Source organism: Protopterus annectens, chromosome 5.part0 (genome assembly GCF_019279795.1).
Source record: "Protopterus annectens isolate FY-2018-M chromosome 5.part0, PAN1.0, whole genome shotgun sequence".
In the NCBI taxonomy this organism is placed as follows: domain Eukaryota; kingdom Metazoa; phylum Chordata; order Ceratodontiformes; family Protopteridae; genus Protopterus; species Protopterus annectens.
This window is the reverse complement of record NC_056735.1, coordinates 393,936,037-393,962,863: the sequence shown is the minus strand read 5'-3', so window position 1 is coordinate 393,962,863 and position 26,827 is coordinate 393,936,037.

Sequence of the window (26,827 nt, the reverse complement as noted above, 5' to 3'; positions counted from 1 at the left end):
ATTGATGTGCTAGGGTGAATGAGGTATAGCAATAAGTTAAGGTTAGTAATAACCAAACCATTGTTAGTATTAATAGAATGGAACATAATTTTAATTAATCCAAATACATATTAATGAATAGTATGTGTAACACAACAGTAAATAACATAACAGTCAGTATGGTAACAGCATGTCAGTAAGAAGTAAACCATAAGGGCAACAAAATAGTTAGCTTAACAAAGTATGTTAATAGTAACTCATAACAACACATAGCAATATTATATCACATTTTTTAAAAATATAGTTAAACAACATATGTTAATATTAAATCATAATAATAAATAACAAAAATAAATAAATGAAGATAAGGGGTGGGAAGAGAGAGAAAGAAACAATTCATTACTGACAATGCAGACTATATCCCTGAAAACACCGATAATAAATACTCTACAGGCGTGTAGTGTCAGATCTGCGTACAGTGACTTCATTTCTCCTATAGCTGATGTAGCACATACATACCTCTCAAGCTGTTAGCATAGGTCAGTATGGACCAAGCAATAACAAATGCAGGTACACAACTACACAGAACACTTTCACATAATGTGGACTTCTGTAACTACCAAGGTGTTCTGTAAGCAGATTTGGTAATACATTGCATTCCAGGAAATCATTTTTCTGGTAATCCTGTGGCAGATGGATTAGGCAGTTTTAATTACATTACGTGAAATTGTGACGCTTAAAGAGGCATGCTTGTGTACATTACATAAACTAGACATCTGTCATGCCTTAGTTGGCAGGCATGGTAATAGAACCCAATAGCTGTGACTGCAGGGGACATCTGCAAAACAAATCTAACTTTATTGGTACTGCTGATAACTATCTGTGAAATATTAGTGCAATCAGATCTGCTCATAACATGGGCTACCTCAACCATATACCATTTGTTCCAGGAGTGGGAGAAAAAGAGAGCACTATGTGAGTGAATTAATTTTACATTCTAGAACTATTACAGTGCTGTACTTGACTGCAGTGACAGTAAAATACAAATGCTTGGCATACAGCCATACTGTATTTATTGAAACAATTTTCTTTGAGAATCAACTATGCTGCTTAACACTTTATTGGTATTGCTCATAAGTGTTTATGAAATGTAATCACAGTCATATCTGTTCATAACATGGGCTACCTCACCCATATACCTTTCCTTCCTGGAGTGGGAGAAGAAGACAGCATTATGTGACTGATTTTTTTTTTTGCATTCCAGAACTATTGCAGTGCTATACTTGATTGCAGTGACAGTAGAACACACATGCATGGAATATGGCCATACTGCATTTATTAAAACACATTTCTGTAGGAATCAACAATGCCGGTTAACACTTTATTGGTATTGCTGATAAATCTCTATGAAGTCTACACAATATCTGCCCATAGAGTGGGCTACCTCACCCATATGCTTTTATTACCTGGAGTAGGAGAAACAGAGAGCATTATGTGACCAATATTGGCCTGGAGACAGCCTTGGACCATACTATGAGTTAAACAATATAGTTTGCAGCCCATTATTTTTGCATTCTACAGATATTACAGTGTTATACATGACTGCAGCAACCTTACCATAGACAAGCAATGCATACAGCTCTACTGTAATGGTTATAACAACGCAAATCTGGTGTATACCATTTTTGCTTACTGTTATTGGTATTGTTTATTGTTTATTGTAATGCAATTGTTATTGTTCATTTATTGCACTACAGCTCTACTTGCCCATTTATTGCACTACAGTTTTTTATGGCGTATACCTTATTGCAGTAAATGCTTTACTCTTTCTTGCTTATTGCACTACAGTTAGCATAATAAATCCATATATGCTACACTCATGGTGCAACCTAGCCAGACACCCAGCATGGGACTCGACATTGCGTGCCCTATCAACTGCAGCTGTTGGGGGAGAAGCATACTATTATGCATACCAGTTTTGTAGACATTCAGCTTGCATAGTGGTAAAACAGAGAAAAACATACATATTTGTGCAGCATTCCCAGCTCTGGCTTCTTGGACCCAGGTGTCCAAGGTTCCCCTCTTTCTCCTCTTCAGGTCATTATAATAGTGATGACACTGCTCACCTGTGCTGGGGATACCAGTAACACTGATGAGTTCCCTGGTCAACAGATTCCAGGACTCTGCCTTACACCCTGAGCCCTAGAATCTGCCCTGCAGCAGCCTGGGTTCATGATTTTTTTACCAGGAGTCCAACAAAGACCCTGGACTCCTGAACACCCCATCTCTGCACCCAAAAGCATGCAGCTTCACCAGCACCACCTGCCATATCACCAGTTGATCAGACTCCAAAGACTGCTGCAGAATTCCTGCCTATTGCACCTAATATAGGCTGTTTTCCAAACCTTACATGTCACTGAGCAACATTCAAAAAAAGCACCACTTTGCTTAGCAGCACACAAACCAGCTAAGCGCAATTAAGCTGTGTGAAAACTCACACAACTGAGGTTTTAGCTCAGCTTAGCACTGCCCAAACAAAAGTAGCCTTTAGCATGTTTAAGCATTGCTCAGCCGAGCACAGCAGTGCCATATTTCACAAATTTCTTTTTAAAATTAAACATACATAACAAATTATAGACAGCCTATCACTGTTATGGACTTGAACCCATGACCTACTAAACATTAGGGTGTATCTCTACCCATTTAGCTACTTGGACATTATGAAAACTATACCTTTACATATACTACTTGGCTACATGTTAGCATTGCTAAGCACCACAGTGTGCTGTGCAAACTCGCTTAAATAGACCCAGACATAAATAATTACATCTGGTTTCCATTTTTAGATGTCTAGCAACTGTCGACTATGTATGTATGAGCACCGCTCAGCTCTGTGGCACTCCACACTGCGCCTTGCAAACAGCAATTAAAAAAAAAAAAAAAAAAGAGAAAAACTACAAAAATATTTAAAATAACAAATAAAAATGTAATTATGATAATTAATGACATTTGGTTTCTATTTTTAGATGTCTGGCAGGTGTCAGCAGTCTATATGTGAACACAGCTTGGCATTGCTGTTCTCCATGCTGTGCAAGCATACAAAAGAAACAGAAAAAAAATTAAAATAAAATATTACACATTTGACCCAATTCACAGCATTTCAACAGGATCAGGGAGCAGTACAGGCCATCCACAACCATGGGTAGCCTCTGCACTTCTCCGTACACTGATTCAATAAACCTGTTCCTATCCCATCATTAATATGCATGGCGTACGGCCTAGGGGGATCCATGGCTGTGTACATGGATACATTCTGTGTAGTCTCTACATGGTGCCTATATAGAGTTTATTAAATCCTGGGGAATGTTAAAAGTTAAGAAGGGAGGGAAATTTAAATCCTGTAATTTTCCACTTGTTTATGCTGACCATAAGGCTGGACTAGGCAGTAAAGGTATAATAATCCTGTTTCATAAGTTATTGCATTTTGTTATAGAAATAACATATATAAGTGGTAATGATAGATAGATTATTTAGAAAGGAAATATACATGGGCATTCCTGGCTTCTTAGCAATATGTATGTCACTAATTGTGATGACCTCACATTCTACAGCAAATTGTTTAATGAGGGATGGCAAGTCAGTAGGAATTCAGCAAGCAATGTCAATGGGTAAGTTGAATTTGGTATTAGATACCAGGAATTAATAAACTATTTGGGAAGAATGAGACACATGGGAAAATATAGAGTATGGCGAACAACTGATTTCAGATACTGGCTTAAGTAGACAGCTAGAAGAAGCTGCCTGAACACACTATAGGAGTCACATTTTCTAGGGATTTCCATATACAAGGCAGTAGGTCTGACTGAATAATAGTGTCACAGGAATTAATGTGATATGTTACAGAGTTCACCACTTAAAACCAAAAAAACTACTTAAATGACAAAAAAGAAACAAGCGTATTCCAGAGGTAGCGTTAAAGCCCACATACGCTGCAAGTAGTAAAATCCAAATTTATTGTTAGCGCTTTCGATGGGATCAATGCCCCAACTTCATCAGGCAAAATTCATTGCAATATCATCACCTTATATAGGAAATGAAACTACAAACAGTTAATTATTCAATTTAAGATAATTGCAGCGTGAAAAACCACAATAGTTCAAAAAGTTGGCTGGAAAACATTTCCTTTCATAACTTTTTACAAAAATTCCTATGTGTATATAAAATGTATTAAATAACCCTTATATGTATTTTTAAAAAACGTTTTTTAAAAAACATTTTTACACATCTTACACATTTTACTAGTGAATGGGTGACAATACATTCTAAACCAAATAAAAAATACCCTGATCAAAAATACATAATAAAGATGTATACAAACTATCATTTTAATGTATAAAATTATGCTGGCTACAGTATGTGTATATAACTGTTCTAAGCACTGAACTCCTTATTATTTAAAGATGACATATCTAACCATAAATCCCATACGGGTGTTTGCATTTCATATATGCCTTCCAGTTAGTATGAAGTCAATAGACCACAATCAAAAAAGGGAACAAAAGAGGGACACATGCCCAACACAGACCGTTAAATTTAGGTACACCCATGTTCGTGGGCTGATTATCTACCCAGAGCCTTAAGTTTTAAAATGCATTTTATAGATGCATATTCATTTAGCCCGGGTGGGATATGTGCCGATGTTCGAATTTTCCACAAAAGTTCTTGCTCTTCTAGAATGAGTTGCCATGGACCCCACCGTGGATTACTTGCTGTACCACTGCTTAGGTAAACTTGTGGGTCGGATTCTCTATAATATGTTTCCCTAGAGCATTATTGAGGTCACCCTTACTTATAGCATTATAAACACTATTTGCAAAACTCCCTCCGCATGGGGACCCAATAGCTACACCTATATTTTGGAGGAAGAGTTGTCCATTAAACATCATATAGTTATTTGACAAAACTAGGTCCAACAATGTTTCGACCAAGTAAATGTTAGCATCATGTGCTTTTTTATTCAGCATAAATTCCCTAATCCAAGTTACTCCCAGAGTCTGGGTATGACTGTGTACAAATCTTTTACATCAATGACAAGAAAAATGTAATTATCAGAATATTCCAACTTATTAATATTTTCCAAGAAACTCCACGAGTCCCTACAAATCTGTGGCTCATCATTGATCAAGGGTTTTAAAATGTAATCAATAAGCTTAGCACAAGCATAAGTTATTGAACCCCTCCCATCCACTATAGGTCTAAATGGGGGATCTAAAAGACTTTTATGTAACTTAGGTGATCCAAAAATAATCGGGATTTTAGGGGCAGGCATTGACAAGTACTGATAAGTATCTATATCTATGACACCTTCTAGAAATAAATCATCTAGTACTCCTCTGATTCTTTTGTAGGCAGTGTTGACCTCATTAATTGTAGCATGTGTGTATGCATCAATAGATAGGTAATCATTCATTCTTTTCTCATATTCATATTGATCCATAAAGACCAACCCCCCTCCCTTATCAGGTTTCATGACTCTAACATTACATCGGTTTAACAACTGTATAAATTCCATTTCATTTTTTGTAACATTAACTTTACTAGCCTGTTTATTATGTAATTAGTCCAAGTTTGTTCTCAAGTCAATTTCACACATTTTTTCAAACAAACCTAATTTCCCTTGTGGGGGGGGGGTTTAAACACACTTGATACCCTTAGCGTGTTAGTGAGTGTAGAACTGGTACCCATTAAACATGCCAGATTTAGCCTGTGCACAAATAACTTGCGGTCAATAAGAATTTTAACAACATCAGCCCTTCTATCAGGGACAAAGGCCAAACCTTTAGCAAAAAAGTAAATCAGATCTTGATCAATTTTAAGAACTGTATAGTTGAAAATTTTAAAGTCACCTTCTGAACTTAGAAGGATCTGAGGTCTCTCCTGTTCAGTATTGGTCATCTCCTTCTCTGATTCCTCCGATTCTTTCTCTGACCCTGATTTCTGTTGTTGTTCTGGTTGTTGTTGTGTCTTGTATTGCCTCCCCTTTGAAAACCCTGGTCATTATTTGATTCATTATTAATTGCCTCAGTGTGTTGTGGGCCATCTGCTAGCACATTATTGTTATTCCTGATTCGTTCACTCGGCCGTACTGGTTGGGACTCCACATTGTCATTATTAGCTATTGGGTCCATTGACCCAGACCTAACGTTAGAACCTCCATTTGAGAATTGCATTTGTGAAACCATTTGGGGTGAAGGGTATGCCTTATTGTTAGCGTATTTTTCAGATCTCTATCTATTTTTCTTTTTTTGTTAATTAGCAATTTATTCAGGGTGGCTTCAATACTAGTATAAATCCTAATATAATCATATTTGTATTTAGGAAATTCATTGTCCCCACAAATAACATGTTCCATCATTTCCAGCTCAGATTTTAAATTATTTATCTCCGTGTTGTAAAAATTAATTAAAGCAAGTAAAAAGTCAAAACCCTGCTTATCAAACAGGGCTATAAGTTCTTGATGGAACGTGGAATTCTCAATGAGTCCAACTGGGTATTGCCACTGGCATAACCCTTTTGGGATGATCTTCTTAGAAATACATTCTTGGAGGTAAGCCACCTCCAATTGTAGTTTACGGCATCTAAAACGTTTATGGTCAAATTAGTTGAGCAAATTACTAATTGTACTCACCCTTGCGTTGTAATTCTGCCCAGTTTGTTCAAACGCTTCATTTACAATAAAGTCCTTGCTGTTTAAATAGTTAGACATAGGAGGTATAGAAGAAGTTACATTAGGTGCGGGAGATGTAGTGTTAGGTGTTGTTGTTAGCTGGCGGTTACCCGCTCCGTTCTCCGACATATCAGGTATTACTGCTCTATAATTTCCTTCCCCTTGCAAACGGTTAGTACTTCCGTTGAGCATAGCCTGTTGCGACCACCCTAATGCATTAGCACCTAATGCATTACTTAGTTCTTGTTCACATTCAGTTGGCTAGCATAAAGTCTTCTGTCTCCATCCACTCTTTGGGTCAGGGCCTCGACCCGCCCAAGAAGTACATTAACTAAAGTGGTCAAGTTCCCTATAGCATTCGCTTCAGAGGGAACATTGGAAAAACCTGCATTATTGTCCTCTTACTGTGTGAATAAGGGCTGTGAGCCGCCTCCAATTTTGCTTGCCATGATGCACAAACTTCACCACTTAAAACCAAAAAAACTACTTAAATGACAAAAAGGAAACAAGCGTATTCCAGAGGTAGCGTTAAAGCCCACACACGCTGCGAGTAGTAAAATCCAAATTTATTGTTAGTGCTTTCGAAGGGATCAATGCCCCAACTTCATCAGACAAAATTCATTACAATATCATCACCTTATATAGGAAATGAAACTACAAACAGACAATTATTAAATTTAAGATAATTGCAGCATGAAAAACCACAATAGTTCAAAAAGTTGGCTGGAAAACATTTCCTTTCTTAACTTTTAAAACCATCTAGCCAAAATCCTATTTAATAGGAACAATATAGGTATTAAATAGATTAAATGTATACAAATAATTTATAATTTTATGCAGAATATGTGAAATGATACAAAAAATCCTATGTGTATATAAAATGTATTAAATAACCCTTATATGTATTTTTAAAAAAAGTTTTTTAAAAAACATTTTTACACATCTTACACATTTTACTAGTGAATGGGTGACAATACATTCTAAACCAACTAAAAAATACCCTGATCAAAAATACATAATAAAGATGTATACAAACTGTCATTTTAATGTATAAAATTATGCTGGCTACAGTATGTGTATATAACTGTTCTAAGCACTGAACTCCTTATTATTTAAAGATGACATATTTAACCATAAATCCCATACGAGTGTTTGCATTTCATATATGCCTTCCAGTTAGTATGAAGTCAATAGACCACAATCAAAAAAGGGAACAAAAGAGGGACACATGCCCAACACAGGCCCTTAAATTTAGGTACACCCATGTTCATGGGCTGAATATTTACCCAGAGCCTTAAGTATTAAAATGCATTTTATAGATGCATATTCATTTAGCCCGGGTGGGATATGTGTCGATGTTCAAATTTGCCACAAAAGTTCTTGCTCTTCTAACATTTACTTGGTCGAAACATTGTTGGACCTAGTTTTGTCCAATAACTATATGATGTTTAATGGGCAACTCTTCCTCCAAAATATAGGTGTAGCCATGGGGTCCCCATGTGGAGGGAGATTTGCAAATAGTGTTTTGGCATATTGGGAAAGGACCCTTTTATTTAATAACAGTATGTTCCAGGAGAATGTATTATGGTATACCAGATATCAAGACGATATGTGCCTTATTTGGAAGGGGGAAGTAGAGCATATTGACAGTTTTATTTAGAGTATCACAGCCATGACAGACTTCCTGGAATTTACATATAATGTAGGAGTGGAAGATATTACGTAACTTGACGTTAGAATAGCAAAAGATAGAATTAAGCGTAAATTCAAGACCACGATATACAGGAAGCCTGCATACTCAAATTCATTTTTACATTTTTCGAGTAGTCATCCCTACCATCAGAAGAGGGCTGTGGTAAAAGGTCAATTCGTAAGGGCAGCAAGGATGGTGTTAGATGATATAGACTACACAAATGAATGTGAAACAATTAAAATCATGTTCCTTAGGAGAGGCTATCCAGAAAGCCTTGTTATGAACATCATTCAGGAAGTGAGTGCAAAAAGGTACTCTGGGCATTTCAAACCCCTAGTGTCAAGTGGTAATAGTAATAGTATTGATTTAACAGCCCAAGTGAATAGTAATAATGGAGGGTCCCAAGTTAAAGGTTTGAATCTGAATTTCCTCTTTACATATAGTATTGATTATAAGAGTATAATGGATATCCTACTTAAAAATTGGGCTATTTTAGAGGATCACACTCTGAGTAAAACTTTGGGTTTAAGGCCAGGTATTACGTACAGAATAGGTCCTAATCTAAAAAATCTATTAGAGTGTAACAGAAGGCAACCATACCCTGCTGGCATGAAAAAATTTGGAGCATGCCCACAGTGTAGGCATATTAGAGTAGGAAATACAATACATATAAAGGACAAATTATTTACCATTAATGGTAGGTTCAATTGTGAATCCAAAGGGGTCGTATATGTTGCCGGGTGTGAATTATATCCCTCTTACTACATCGGAAAAACTGAGAGAAAGTTGAAGCAAAGAATATATGAGCACCAATATGCTATAAGTAAGAGTGACCTCAATAACGCACTAGGGAAACATATTATAGAGAATCCGACCCACAAGTTTACCTATGCAGTGGTACAGCAAGTAAAATGTGATCCGCAGGGGGGTCCATGGCAACTCATTCTAGAAGAGCAAGAACTTTTGTGGCAAATTTGAACATCGGCACATATCCCACCCGGGCTAAATGAATATGCATCTATAAAATGCATTTTAATACTTAAGGCTCTGGGTAAATAATCAGCCCATGAACATGGGTGTACCTAAATTTAAGGGCCTGTGTTGGGCATGTGTCCCTCTTTTGACTGTGGTCTATTGACTTCATACTAACTGGAAGGCATATATGAAATGCAAACACTCGTATGGGATTTATGGTTAGATATGTCATCTTTAAATAATAAGGAGTTCAGTGCTTAGAACAGTTATATACACATACTGTAGCCAGCATAATTTTATACATTAAAATGATAGTTTGTATACATCTTTATTATGTATTTTTGATCAGGGTATTTTTTAGTTGGTTTAGAATGTATTGTCACCCATTCACTAGTAAAATGTGTAAGATGTGTAAAAATGGTTTTTAAAAAACGTTTTTTAAAAATACATATAAGGGTTATTTAATACATTTTATATACACATAGGATTTTTTGTATCATTTGACATATTCTGCATAAAATTATAAATTATTTGTATACATTTAATCTATTTAATACATATATTGTTCCTATTAAATAGGATTTTAGCTAGATGGTTTTAAAAGTTATGAAAGGAAATGTTTTCCAGCCAACGTTTTGAACTATTGTGGTTTTTCACGCTGCAATTATCTTAAATTGAATAATTGACTGTTTGTAGTTTCATTTCCTTTATAAGATGATGATATTGTAATGAATTTTTTCTGATGAAGTTGGGGCATTGATCCCATTGAAAGCGCTAACAATAAATTTGGATTTTACTACTCGCAGCGTGTGTGGGCTTTAACGCTACCTCTGGAATACGCTTGTTTCTTTTTTATGATATGTTACAGAGGTCAAGATACAGGACATTAGGTTGTTTGATCATGCAAACATAATACTAGAAGATGTTTTGCTACTTCAAGGGGATAGGACTGAGATGTGGACGTGGGCTTATTATAAGTGGAGAGGGAAGCAGCAAAGGACTGAGATACAATGCTTAATAGCAAACGGATTAGATAAAATGAGTTAAGTAGGGAAAAGCTAGGACTGTTTTAATGGAAAGCATGTAAGACAACATTAAGAGGTAAACTGGTGGAGCATAAAGGCAAACATGGATGACAGAAGACCAATGTGATTTGAGAGAAGGAGGAGCAGTTGAAAAGGGTGCAACTTCAGATGCAAAGTTGGGTCATTTAAAGAGAGGCAGGTAGACCCTTATCAGAGAAGTTAAAACTTGAGATTGAATTCTTGGATGCATTCTAGGTTGAAGCTGTTGCATAAGGGAGAGAGAAAGGATATAGTTGTTAAGAAATGAAGGAGACCCAAAAAAAGGAAAGAAGGGCACCCTAAATAGACAACACAGATGTTTCAACAAACATAAGAGAGGATAATGATTACTACTATGGAGACAAAAAGGGGATTGGTGGTCAAAAATGATTCTGATATAACAAAGATATTGAAAGGGTATTATAGTCAGCTATACAGTACAGTGGCAGTGAGAATTCTTTGCAGCAGGGGCAATGAGACTGGGTGAGGAGCAAAGCAGATAAATAGATCAGGATATAACTATGAGTAGGGTACCTGCTGCCATTTCTGGTCTGAAGCCTAATAAGGTTGCCACTATTAATGAATTCATGCAGAAAATTATGAGTCTGAGAAGCTTGTTTTGTGGGGCATGGCTATCAGAGTAATATAATCATTTGAGGGATAGCTGAGAAGTTTTAGAAGAGTCTAGCCAGGAAGTTATTACCATGTTTCCCAACGGAGGGGGTAGTATTAAAGGCCAATAATTTCAAGATTGTTTAATTCACAAACTTAAAATCTTAGCAAAAGTTTTAGCAAAGTATGTTGAAAATGTATTACCAGGATTAATAGAGAAAGGGACAGAGTGGTTTTGTTAAGGTAAGGAACAATATTAGCAATTGGTGGAGGCTGGCTGCATTTTTGAATGAATATGGGATAGAAGGCTCCAAGGTAGTTATAGTCCAGCTGCGCTTGTTAGTTGAATGTTTAGAGAAGATAGGTGATGGTGAAACATTTTAAAGTGGGTGAACCTCTTATATACATGACCTACTTTCAGGGTGTGTGTCAATGAAGGATTGTCAAGACGGGTATACAGAAAAAACAGTAAGAGATAGGGCTGCCCGCTTTCTCTGAGGATTTTTATAACAGTGATTGAGGAGCTTGCCTTTTGGGTGAGATGATTCTTATTTGGAAACCATAGAAAGATAGAAAGTGAGTGCATGTTCTTTATGGTTACAGATCATGAAACTCTGGTGTTTACTGTAAATAGATATTTAGTATTTTTTTATTCTTTTATTATTTATTAATAAATAAGCATCATTATCCATGATCCTCCATCAATTCTTGAATGCTATGCTCCAACATGGTATTTTAATGATCAATGAAACTGTTTCCATTTTGGTGGCAGTGTTAATGATAACTAGACCTTTTGGTCAGGTCGTAGGTTAGGGGTACAACAGGGATAAAGCAGTGCTGGTAAGGTTGGGGCAAGGAAGACCAGAAGATAATACAAGGGTCAAGGAGGCAATGTATCCCAATTACTTAGGACTAGTGGTGGGGACTGTTATGATAGGAGGTACTGCCAGCCATGCCAGGAGAAGTAGGGCAATGGATGTGTAACATATGCCAGCATGCATCTATATTACCCGATCAAACATTTTGGTTAGCTAATACCTAAACGTCGAACTGGTAAAATTGAAAAATTAAAACAGTGAACGGCTGATTTAATGTAAGGAATGAATTCCCTCGGCCACAAAAAAAAAAAAATTAAACAAAATGAAGTGGGGAGCTTCACCCCCCACACCACCCAATGTGGGGGGCTGTGCACCCCACCCCCCTAACTAAATATACCAACTCTGAGATTGCTCTACAGTGGGGAAAGGGGCAAAATCTGCATAATGGCCAAGAGAGTTCTTTTCCTGTGTTAAATCAGCCGTTCGCAGTTTTTTGCTTTCACTACCAGATCAACGTTTAGGTATTCGCAAACCAGAACATTTGATCAGGTAATAGGAACACTGTCAGCACAGCTAGTTGGAATTTTGTAAAGAATCATATGTCATTTGTATATCAAACTAATTTGCACAGATGCTTGTGCTGAAAATGTATTTGTGAGGTTTGCTTGTGTTAAAATATATCAACAGCGCACCTTGCTGGAAGGAAAATAAATGTACATATATTATTGTAACTGAATTAAATGTATATGTTTTAACAGAGGACAGGAAGAGATGAGGTTAATCTCAAACATCAAAATATATCTGAAATTAAATTACTTTATGGGTTAAGCCCTAAAGATATTATCCCATAGTTTTGAATGGAGCCAGAGACACAATGTCTGTGCTAAAAAATAAGTTGTAGTTCCTGTAGGAAGAGTGGAATGGTTTTATGGTTTTATGACTTCCACCAGCTGCACCATGTCTGAGCAAAGTTGTATCTGTGTGTATGGTAACACATAGGTGCTAAAATCCTGTCAGCTTCTAGTGTTGGTGATAGCATGGGAACCAGAAGTCAGATGACCAGATGTATGTGATTTAATTCTGTACAGAAATAGTTTTAATATTAAAGGAGACTGAAGTCTCAGGGGTATTTTGCATTCTGTCTTGGGTCTGACAACAAGGACCACTCACCCACAGTATCTTGCCTTGCCTTTCTCTATTCAGTGAGTAGGACTAGTAATTCTTTTAGTCAATCATGGATAGATAGTGGGATTAGCTAAATACTATTTTTCAATAACTGTGTGAAACGTTCCATCAGTGTTATTTTTAATATTGCCTGTGGCTGAAACTCTGGTGTTTACTGTAAATAGATATTTAGAATGTTTTTGTTCTTTTATTATTTATTAGTAAATAAGCATAAGTAGCCATGATCCTCTATCAGTTCTTGAATGCTATGCTCCAACATGCTAATAACTACATATATTTTTCCTATACTCCTGAGGATGGGACCAGAAATATGCAAAGTTCTACCCTGTAGCACACTACCCTCAAGTATTAGGTGCTTTAGATTGCACATGTAGAAATAAAGGCACCACTCAGGGAACAAAGAAGGCTATACATTAATAGATTCCACTTTATTAACTGCCAAGTCATGTGTAATGCCAAGGGAATCATCTTGAATGTGTGTGCTGGCAACTCAGGCAGTTACCATGGCTCATATATCTGGCACACCTCCCAATTGTATCAGATGTTCACTAGAGCGATATCCCACAGGGTCATTTACTGGGGGATGAGGTTATGCACTGGAACAGTGGCTGATGACACCCATTACAAATGTGCACACAGCTGCTGAAGAACGCCAAAATGAGGCACATGCTGAAACCAGAATATCATAGTGTGTGTGGTTGGGCTGCTGAAGTCACAATTCCAGTTCCTAGATACATCTGGGGGAGCCCCTGAGTACAATCCACAAACATGTACTGAAATATTTACAGTATGTGCCATGCTACACAACATCATCCTGAGAAAACAGCTTTAGCAGGATCAAGAAAGGGAAGGCTCACACATCCCACCACCAATGGCAAGGTCACTACAGCCACACGCAAGGTGAGGAGTCAGAGGGGGAAACAACAGCTGCTGTGGGTGTAGGCAGATGTAGGTGTGCTCAATATGGCTTCTCACTGGCTAAGAGACAATGCTTAGCACACTCACTTACCACCTAAGGGCCTAAATAAATTCATTCTACATACATACATATAGTAACATTGATGCCAGGCAACTGTCACAACCTTTATCCCCCTCTCCCCAATATTAGCTCTATACTGCTTGCATCAGACACAGTCAGCACTGAACTAAAACTGTTGCAACTGCTAGATCTGCAAGGTAAGTGTTGAACCTGGAGTGTATTGTGTAATAATATGAATGACTGGCATATCCTTGCATGTTGTTACTTGGTAGTGTGAGGAAAAAAGTGGGAGATTAGTAGAGAAATGACATTAACATGTGACAGCAGAGACTTATTTGACTTACATGTGACCATTATTAAGTAGGAGGCCTCAGGGATCAAAGATTCACACAGTCATACCTCTCAAAAGTAATGATGGTCACTGCATGCCCTCAGTTTAGCACCATATGTTTGTAGTGGAAAATCATTAAAGAGAGACGTTAGAAAGTAATGATACACATTGCAGTTTCAGACTTCACAACCCTCACAAGATCATTAAAATTGAGGTGGAAAAATTTGATGCTATCAACTGTCTAACTTTCTAAGACCAATATAAATCAAAGGTACAATTACCAGTTCATAAATGCAGATTTACTAAGCACTAAGTCAGCTATACATCCTGAGAATCAGATACAAAGCTTATGCATCCGTGAATCCAAAAGATACAAAACAGGGATATGGCACAGTTAACATCACTTACGCAGGGTGTTATGGGGTGGTTGTCAGGAAGCCTAGGGTGAAACAAAAAGTCGGTGAGTGTGTGTAAATAAGAAAGAGAAGCAGGCAGATATTTGGATAAAGCAACAAATGTCCAGTGAGACAAAATGAGTTTTAAGCTGCATGGCTGAACCATGTAACTGTTGTGTGTGTGTCTGTATGGCTCTTCCAGGTGAAATTGGTGTTTGAGTATCTGTAAGAACACAACCAAGCTCTGTGCTAGCTGTACAAGTTGGTATGTCAGACAGGTGTGAGCTGTACATGGTAGAGGTGGCAATTCATCATTGTCATCCCCGACCTCAAGAACTAGCTCTGCCAGGAGCTGCACTGGCATCTCCACACCCACAGTCAGATGCATTTCAGCTACCTGAACATGACTGATGTCTGATGAATGAGCTCTCCTCACAAGGATGCCGAGAACCATGACCCCATGGCCTGCCATGTCTGTGTGTGGACACCTCAACTACTGATTGAGCAGTGGAAGTACTGCCACTATGGGTGCATGATCAGGCATGGCCACACTGGCTAATAACAGATGATGTGGCTGAATCATGCCCACAAGCATGCTGTCCCCCTCCCAGCAGATATTACATCACAGACATCACTCATTCCAATCTGTCATTCATCCAATCCATTGAATCGGCATCATGGTGGAGGCAGTCAAGCATGTCAGCCTGTGCCACATCTACAACCCTAAGCATTTCTCTGGAACACCTATGGGAATGTGCCTATGCCTCTCTAATGGTCCTTAAACATACATTGAGTGGCACAAGAAGAGACACCTGGATCAAATGGAGGATGGACAGCAAGCCTCCTCTGAGCACCCCTAACAATCCTGCTGCATGGCACTTACCCCACACTTTGGCTGCAGCCAAAGCCAACAGGTACTGAAGCCACAGTAACCACACTTCTCTGATCGATTCTCTCACCTTCCACCTGTCCAATATCTGAGGGCTGACTGGAATGGGTAGGCGTAGGCCTACTGGTTGTGTCCGATGGAATTTCATGGGGATGGCTGTATGTCAACCTCAGTGTCAGATTCAACCTCTACATCCCCCAACTGTGCCTCTGTTTGGCCACTATCATCATCAGAGTCTACTAATACCCTGACATCAGATGGTAGAAGTCCCACACTTCCACTGTCAGAATCACTTGTCATAATAAGTAACAAACACAGGAACAATTAATACCTACACTACTGTAGTCCAATATATGATAACAGAATAACAGTGGTGCCACTATTAGGCAGTACAGCAATAAACACAACAGTCCTGACATCAGCATCACACATGGAAATATTTCTTTGAATCGCTCATCAATGCTGACATAAAAACATTTGGTTACATGTGCAAATAATGGTATGCTCTGTATGTAGAATGGTCCTGGAAGAACTTAAGCAAAAGGTAAGGACAACATCATCACAGTTAACAATAACACAGGAGGTAATACTTTTCTCCCTTTATATGTCCGTTACCTATACTTTCAACAAAAAGTTGGATAAGTCCAACCTAAGCCTAGGTGTAATCAATCAGAATATGTTGTTAACTGAAGCAATCTTAAATCCCCCCCAAAAAAAATTCTTGTGAAACAGAACTAATAGGTTCATAGGTTCAAAGGATGATACTAGGCTATTGGCCTGGAGGCCCTTATAAGGTTAGCCAAAAATTTCACCCATGTTCCCTCAAAGTCAGTACCTGTTTCCCCTGTTCAGCAGGGTCACAGATGGGATTCCAGGGGTATATTTTCTGTTTCCCATCCAGTTGTTCAGGTTCCTCTTAAAGAGGGCTACAGACTCTGCTTGGCATGAAGAGGGAGTCTATTCAACAGACGGGGAGTCTTTGGGACACAAATCTATCCCACCAACAAGTTCTATTAATGTCACAGACCAGGTTAAGGCCTTGCGTGCTGGTTGCATGAGTGGAGTTCGTCTTATGGATATGCAGCAACTCCATCAAGGCTGGGTTTGAAATCTCCTTGTATGCCAGATACAGGTTACCTCTGAGCAGTCTGTATGAGACTGAGTAGAGGGACAGGGCTGTTAGCCTATCTGTATAGGATAGGTATTTGAGACCCTGGATTTTCCTGGTCAGGAAGCTCTGTGGTCTCCAACTGCTGCATGTGCTTGGCAAGGTATTTACCTAAGGGGACACTGTACTCGATAATGGGTCTGATAAGGGAGGAGTACAGGGATGTTATGACCTCCTTGTTCTTGGATGAAATACCCTTATTTATGAGGTGGGCCACATAGAAAGCCTTCCGTACAATGGAGGCAATGTGGTGGTCAAAAGTCAGGTTGCTATCAACCTGGGTGCCCAAGTCCCTCACGACTGATTGCATACTTAGTATGTTGTTATTAATGTGATAATTAGTGGGGATGACATTTTCCCCAAAGGGGATAATGATGCATTTCTTGGCATTCAGTTTGAGGCCATGTTTTTGGCACCAGTCATTAGTTTGGGTAAGGCCCTCTTGGAGGATGTTCACATCACTAGGGGAATTTAAGACAGTGCCCAGCTGTGAGTCATCTACAAACTTGGTCAACCACAGGCCACTGGTTTTGGCTTGCACCTCCATGTCCCCTCTCAAGCAGGAAGGCACAATGTCACCTAAAAGCTTCAACAATGACCTGATTCTCAGGGTCAGAGGGTGTTTTTTGAGGACTGAGATGCCTGGGTGCCATCGTCCTAGGTGGCCTAAAAGACAACAGAAGGATAATACACATAAGTATCACATAACTACAAAATAACTGTTCCAGATAAAACAGAAAATGTAGCATTTCAGTATTACCCACTGGAGAAACATAAAACAGTCTGGAGGTTTGAAATATGAATGTCAGGCTGGATACAAAAAAGGAGAGTAACAATAGCAACATATTCTTGTTTGTGCCATAACAGAAATGCAGCTTTCCTCCCACACCCCTAAAATAACAGGCAAATGACACATTTTTCTAATAAACCATCTTTGAAATGCTAAAAACTGTTATCCTGTCTCTGAAACATGACTACTGATATAGAACATTCCATGTTAAGGTATTAATAATCATGTAGACCTGTGAAATACACTAACAAACATGCTTATGCCATCAGTAAACTTCTACCTAATGCATACAGATAAAATTGTAAAAGCCTTTGCTAATCAATATATATATATAAGTATTAAACAGATTTTCTTAATTACATTTCAGCATATGCAGTATATAGCTGACAAATTGCATGCATACCTTCGCAAGTTCAGTAATCTTCTGTGCAGATATATCCTAAAATAATAGCCTCTTTTCTGTGTTTGCCACATAAACAAGTCTCCTCACCTTCAGTTTCCTTAGCTACATGGTTGCCTTTTTATGGTGTAGATTCAGGGCTGTCAGCACGGTGAAAATGCAAATGAGTTGCAAACTCATTAGAATTGCTAAATCCCAAATATTTGGCTCTGTGTATCAGATGTAAACATAGTACAGGCACTTCTTCAGTGTTTGTTTTTAATGGACTGCAATTGTTAATGATTACTGATATGGAGAAGGAGAGCACAACAGCAATGCAGACTGCCCTACGACCAGTGAGTGTGTCAGGTTAGACTTAAAAAGTGTTAGATGTAATTTTGTCAAGGTTGGAAATTTAATTAAGCAACATACAATTCACAGGTTCTGTTCATTAACATCCAACCTCCTCTTCATTTGTTGGAAACTGCATATTATATTGCCATTTAATATCCTCACACATTTTAAGGACAATGATATAGAATGGCTTATAGACTGCATGTCTCAGATAATTCTTCATATAAAAGAAGACTGAGCAACAATCACAGAGATGTAAGACAGCTGCATATTTGCAAGCAATACTCATAACTTGTTGTGTGATCACTTAGTGCACTACATCCAAAACTATTAAATGTACAAATAACACTTGTATGGTTTCATAATACTGTAGATGATGTTGCAGTTGGTTGTATGCAGAATGATTTCAGTTCCTTGCTGCAGAGGTGTTTGCGTGGCAAAGAGGGATAAGGCACCTTTACTGTGTTCTGAAAGTTCATTGGTGTGGGAGTTCCAATCCAGACCTAGGTAAAAATATCTCATATACTAATATTTTGTAGTGTGGATGCCATAGATTGCATAACCTTTACAATTAATTAAGACAAATGCACAAGTGGATCTATATCCAATAACCTTGTCAAGTCACACACATACATGTGTAACTGCTCAAACTGTCATCTGTATCTATGTATGATTCCAGACTATGTCTGAACAGCACTTCTTCTGTGGCAAAGATGGAAGATCAACTCTGTGGAAGAAAATGTTTTGTCCCTTATGCCTAGGTTTGAATCCCACAGTGTAAAAATCAATTTTTCTAGATGAATAAAGGTAAAATCAAATGTGTCAGGTCATTACATTTATACCCCTAGTGCATATCTGCAAACTTAACTCACCTAACTGTTACCTTCCAATTTCCAATATATATTTCCAGGCTACATCAGCGGATACCCCTCAAACTAATACCAATTGTCAGATTAACCTTCCCATTTCAATTATTTAAATTCCTTCCTGCTTGGCACTGCTGTGCTCCACTTAATATCATGCAAATGCAGTTGGCATCATTGCTCGGGTCTGAGCACTACCAGCAAATGCGATAACTGGAACTGGCAGGAAAGCATCAGTTTCCATTGCTCTAGGTTGGCTGGCAGACATGGCTGGCATTAGAGAGGAAGATGCCAAGTTTAGGGTACAGAGATGAAGGGTCCAGGAGCCCAGGATAATTATAGGATTCCTGGTAAAGCACCACAGCCAAAGGCTTCTGTAGGAGGACTATTCTGGCTCCCAGTACAAGTCTGAGGCATGGAATAGTTTGGCCTATTCTGTATCCAGTATCACTGGTATTCCTCTCACTGGAGAGCAGTGTAGGCAACATTTTAATGACCTACACAGGGTAAAAAAGGATACTGTCAACCACTGGTTGCATGAGTTTGAGATTGCAGACATCCCACAACTGTGTAATTGTGACAATAAGAGAGTGCTTGTAAGATTTAAAAAGCTAAATAAAGGCAAGACTGGTATGTATAATGCTGTTCTGTTCTTTTCTGTTCTTTCCCTAACTCTCACCAAACATGAGTAGAAATGGCAGGCTCATGTTGCTCGAATGGAGAGACTGAGGGAAGAAAGTGGTATGTATGCAGTAGAAGAGAAGTGTTATTGTAGCTGTAAAAGTTAAAGATAGCTTTTTTGGACTTTTATATAGTTGTATCAAATTGAGCATGTATATCCCAACTGTAAAAGCAAGTATGCATGCATTTGTTTGCAGCACAAACCACTTGTAGGAGTCTGATATTAGACTGTAATCAGAGGTTGCGGGTTCAAATACCATGATTCACAACTATTCAATACTATTATTTCTTCAATAATATTTACATTAAATTAAATACTTTATACCAGTGGCACAGATGCCCTGCTGCAAACTGCAATCTATATAATTGAAACATGCATATGTGCAATATGTGCACATGTCAAGGATTACTTTCAGCAATTTGTAGGATAGTGTGCATCTGTTAAGACATAAACTTAAATGTAATACTTCAGATAAAAGAGTTGCATAATTGTATTAATGCAGTGTATGTCACATATGATGGTACTAATTTTATCTCTTTTTTTTCTCTCACCCCAACCATTATGTCTCTTTTTTATTTTCTATTATATGTCATCAGAATGTCTCCATGTCATCCATGTGTACCATATCACTAAATGTTACACAACACAGTGAGGTAGGCCAGCCCCAGTAGATTAGCCTGCCCCCACTCCATTGGCTCCAGCACTGATGCACAGCACATCTTGGAGCCAACCTGGTAACATAGCCTCTGCTGCCCCTGCACTACCTATGCCCTCAAGTAGTACTCCCCCAGAAGCTGGTGCAGTGGTACCCTCCAAGAGCAATGATGGAGGTGGTGATTTCATCACCTGCCAGGAGATAACAGGGTTGGTGCCTAGGGTCATGCACTGTACCACTGGTGTATGCCTACACCAGGTGGAGAGGCTGCTTTCCCTCATGGTCCATAGAAGGAGAAGATGTCAAGTACTCCAGCCACCAATGGAATAAGGGGACAATGATGACAGTCCAGTGAGTGAGGACTCAATTCTCATTGCCTCCAAGCTTCATGAGCATGAGCCTGGATAGTCCCCTTCCTCATCCCAATCATGGTATCCCCCAACCTTTTGTGTCCCTCACCATCCCTTTCTCTTGTCTTGTTTGTCTTGTTTGTTTGCATTTTCTTCCTCACCTACCCAACTTACTTGACCCAGACATACCTATGTCCCTTACCCAGCAGTCTTGTCTTACTGAATTAAAAAAAATGGGCACCTGCCCCACAAGAAAAATCATCCCATACATAGCCCTCCATTTTGCACATGTGTCTTCTTGCGAAAAACACTGAAAAATGTAAAAACGATAAAACCTCCAAACAGTGAAACACGGACTAGCACAGCACAGCACGGACTGTTTAATAAATATAAGTGCTTTCGGCTAAGATATTCCTCAGCCTTCTTCAGACAAAAACAAGTTACAAATCACAGCAGTACTTTATATAAAAAGATATGTACTAATTAAAACAATTTAAAATGCAAATGAATTAACCACTTAATATGTATATTGATATGTATTTATTTATTCATATTTGCCTATTTATTTATATTTATCTAATATATACATTTTCATTTTTATTTACATATATTACATAGTCATACTTTCTTGGGAGTTCCGTATTTTAGCTTGGCTTTCATTTTAGCTTAGCATTTTCTAGCTTAGTGTATGCTAGTCTAGAGTATTGTAATTCTTTGGGTTTGATTTAATAATAGGGCATATATTGGATACACTTGGCAAGTTTTAAAAACTTCATAAATGTGCAATTTATTTGTTTATAGTTCATTGTGTATTTAGAAAATAGAAAATACAAGTAATTTTGATATGTCTCGTATTATAATGTGCAATGAGTGGTAAAGCAAATGTTTGCCTGTACTAATAGGTATTAGCCCTTTAAGATACAAGCTTTCAGTTAGTTAAGTGGTTAATTAATTTGCATTTTAAATTGTTTTAATTAGTACATATCTTTTTATATAAAGTACTGCTGTGATTTCCGAAAGCGCTTATATTTATTAAACAATCCGTGCTGTGCTGTACTAGTCCGTGTTTCACATGTGTCTTCTTGACACACTTGGTTCAGTCCAATTGGCTATACAACATGATTACATTGTTGTCACCCCTCTCTCTGGAGGTGACAGTCCAAATTCAGCTAATATTCTTCACATATGATCATTTTTTACTGTTGAAGAAATGGATAGCTCTGGTTCTTTCCTACCTCCCTCCTGCACATTCCTGTATTGTTTTCCCTTTGTTATTCCCCCGATTGCTCCCCATTTCACCACATTGTTATCTACTCCATTTTAATACCTATAATCAGGTCAAAAATAGAATCACACACAACACACATAAGTAGCAGAACAAGCAAGGGATCTCTTTACTTTTTTGCCTCCGTGTTTGCATGGAGTTTCACATCATGCAGCAATGTCAAGTGACGATGAGTGGCAATACAATGCTGTGGTTATCTCCTCACAATCTCACTTAACCCCACTGTGCTATGCCAGCATACAGCAACACATGTCCTATAAAGAATTAATGTCATTGCATATCACTGTTTATTTAAAAGTATTTAAAAGTATTAGATACACCTTGATTTGAACCCAGTATCATCTGGGCTTAAAAATAAATGTGTCAGTGCATTTACACCTGCTGCCACAGAATCATTTAAGCAGCAGATGTGTTCATAGACTCAATACTAGCCCTCAGCTTGCATTTATGCACTGCTTAACTATGCACAAACATGGAACATACTAGAAATATGTATCTCACATGGGCAAACACTTTGCCAACCATTACGCAAACCCGTTGCTCACTGTGCTATGGAAAAGGAAATATTATGCATTACAACCATTTATTGTCCATTTCCTGTCTACGACATGAAATTACATGTGGAAATATAACAAACTGAAGGCCCTATCTAACAATATGTAACATATTTACAATACAGCCATGTGTTCCCTCCCCCAAGCCTTGCAGCCATGGTGTCTCAGTACTTTTTTTCACACATATATCACCTACACTACAGAAATTAATATCAAATGTTGTGTGATATGCACTGCACATCAATTTGTTAACAGGCAGAATTAGAGTTATTGACCCATAAGCCTAAAAAGCCTTATCTGAAAGGTTTGGGAAGGGATCAGCATGGACCCTATCCGCAGGGACATAGTGACCTTCAACACATTTAACCTGACCCATTTTGGTTTCATCAATGGCTCTTGCTTATTAAACCTAGTGGACTTATTTGATACTGCCCCAAAAACCTGGATGAGGGATAACAGGGCATACCAGCTATGATGAATTATCCAAGGCCTTTGACACTATCCCCCATTCAGATATCATAGAGAAAATCTCCAATCTGGGAATTAACCTATACATTACTAGATGGATAGCCAAATGACTCAATGACAGAACACACACTCTCAAAGTAGGGGACTGCACTTCCACCACTAGACCACTCACTATCGGAATACCACAAGGATCGGTGCTGGGCCCTCAACTGTTTGGAAACTATTTTTCTGAATTCCAGGCAAAGGTAGATGGTCTGTGGCTTACAACGTTTGCAGCTGACTATCAATTGGATGCAGTCATATAGAGTCCCCAACTATGTTAACATATTACAGAAGGGACTGACACAGACAAATGACTGGTGCCAAACCCACGGACTAAACCTTGAAGCAAAAAATGCCTCATTGTCCCCTTTGAATACATAGCACTCCTCTAAGCTCAGACACAGTGTTGTGAGACTTGGTAACACATGTTGATAGCAATTTACACTTCAATCATTATGTGTCCATAGTGGTGAGACACATTCTACGTTGTGCAACTCATAAATAAAACCATCACATCCAAGATTAGGGAAGTCATAGCTCTGCTGTACTCTACCCTTATCAGACCACTTATTGAATGCAATGCTCCCTTCTGTCTGTACATCACCAGATAACTGCAACAACTGGAGAAAACACAGAGGTTTGTGACCAGGAGAATCCAGTCCCTCCAAAACATGACATACATGGAAAGACTGAAAGACCTGTCACTGTACTCATTATCACGCAGGCTGCTGCGAGTTGAACCATGCATGCCCTACTGGAAATAGTGGACATCTGCAAATCAAATGGGACATGAAAACTTGCTCCAGGGATCTCAACCTAGCCTGTGACATAAACAGAACATGCTGGGGAGACAGGTATAGCTCCCAGCCATTGCGACTCCCCTGTAATAGGCTCCCACTGCTTGTGAATCAGTGCTCCTCAATAATATTCAAGCACAACCTTGACAACTGGATGGGTGATTGTATATTCACCACTGGGGTGGCACCTATGTCCCTCATGGACAGGGCCAATCAGTGCTGATCACAAAATTGCTCTGCTAATAATGGCCATTTAACTATGCTCAATAAGGGTACTTTTGCTTTTACACAGCTAGGCTTGTAACACGATAGGGCCATTAGGCTAGTAACTTTCTATGAACCTATGAAGCTAGGAACCTATGCAGGCCTCTCAACATCTTCTATTCAGTGTCCCCTGCTAATGTCATCCACTATATATTGACCTGTAGTCTTGTAAAGTCAGGCTTGTGCCATGGTGCATATGTAAACTACTGCGTTCTGTAGTCTGGATACTTAGGTAGGGGTTTTATTCTTACTGCAGTCAAGCGGTGTGTCTGTGTGTGTGTATGTGGGTGTGTGTGTGTGTGTGTGTGTGTGTGTGTGTGTGTGTGTGTGTGTGTGTGTGTGTGTGTGTGTGTGTGTGTGTGTGTGAAGGCGTGTGTGTGCATGCATGTGTGTGTGTGTGTGTGTGTGTGTGTGTGTGTGTGTGTGTGCGTGCGTGCGTGTGTGTGTATGGGTGTGTGTGTGCGCACACTTGCTTGACATTACAGAGAGGTTTTATGCCAGCATATATAAGACTGTTATTACCATATTCTCCTCACTAGACACCACTGATGTCATTAGCTATAAAGTGTTATTTGAGGCACTCCCAATCAGACTTGAGCTGTGGCACCTACCTTAAATACAGCATGCTGTAGTCTGTGTAGTTAGGTAGGGGTTCTATTCCTACTGCAGTCAACTGGGGGGTGTGGGTGTGGCTGCACTTGCTTAACATTACAGAGAGCCTTTTATACCAGCACATATGACACTGTTATTGCCATATTCTCCTCACCAGACTCTGGTGATGTCAACAGCTATATCCAATTTGTCGGTGGGCACTATTTCTACTAGGGCAGAGTCAGAGACTGGCCTGGAGGCAAGGCAGACGTCATCTCATCCAATACAATACAGATTACAGTGACATGGATTTCAGTCTATTCACATACATCATGACATGGTTTGTATGTAGTCTGTTTTCTTGGTGAGTAACCCATGGGTTCTCTCCAGCTGCTGCATGTGTCTGGTGAGGTACATGCAAAATAAAGCATTATATTCTATAGTAGTGTTCTGATGAGGATGAAATACAGTACTGTAATATAATTCTGAGTTCTGAATATGATGGCATGACTTATGATGTGCACATCATAGGCTTTGAATGCCAGTGTCGACACTTGGTGGTCGAAGTTCAGTGTGCTATGTATATGTGTTCCCAGTGTTTGCATCACTGGGTTTCAGCATAGAGGGACTGTTGTCAATGCTGTAATTAGCAGGGACTGCCACTTTCAAAGGCCAAAATGAAGACGCAATTTTGCATTTATTTGTAGACCATGTGGCTTTGTCACCAATCATTTGTGTTATCCCTCCTGTAGTATGTTATCATCATAGGTGGACTCAGTGATTGCACCCAGTATGCAAGAATCAGTAAACACAGTAAACCAAAGCCTGTATTCTTTAGCCTGAACTGTCGAGAAATAGATTCCAAACTGTAAAGAGCCAAGCACAGATCTTGGGGTATGCCACTGATGACAGCTCTTCTAGTACAGGTTGATTCACCAACTTTCACAGTATGTGTCCTGTCAGCGAGCTAGTTTAGTTACCCATCTAGTGACATGAGGTTTAATCCCCAGCTGAGAGAGTTTCCCAATGATCCCTGTGTGGGGGATTGTGTTCAACCCCTTGGTGAGTTTAAGATAGCCAGTATGCACTGTCTTATCTTCATCTAGGCCTGTCACACAGACTCATTGGGCTGTGACAACATCACAGATCACCTATCATGTGAGTCATCACACACACCTTCCTGACAATGTTGAATGCACACTTCAACACAACATCCACACAGACTATGTTGCTCTACTAGGAGAAATTCAACATGCATCTCTATGATGTGGGGGGAGGGCACCTGGTGCATGCATATATAGACATATGCTGGCTCTCCTCATCTGTGAGGTAGACCAACATGTCAACATGTACCTTTTCTAAATGGACATTAGTAATAACTCAGCTGTGTGGAACAGACCTGTTTGAGTTGTTAATGCTACATCATGTCTGTTACATATTAGATGTCCTCAAAGAGGTCATTGAGGGCATGCATGATGACAACATTATCAGCCTTTTGAATTTGACAAGCTCAATGCATTTGACAAAAATCCACACTGAGGTATTCACTCAACACTGTCACATGTGGCCATATACACCTATATCACCAAGTGGGTAGACCACTATATCACATACATGGCATGTACATGTGTTGACATGTGTGAAGTGATCTTTATCTCAGGTTCACTGATCAGGTCTGTACATCAAGGTTCCCTGCTAAACCATTTCCTGTCCATTATTTAAGTGATGGACATCACAGATGGCATACACATCCTATGTCCAAACAGCTGTCTGATGGACTACAGATTGTGAGCAATCATTGACTCCAACTGTGATGTTAGTATAATACAGACAGTATCAACACACATGAAATATTGCTGCCACAGCCATGACAGCACCTACAATGACAAGAAAGCATGGGAGGATTTGTTATGTCAGGAAAACAAACACACAGCCCAA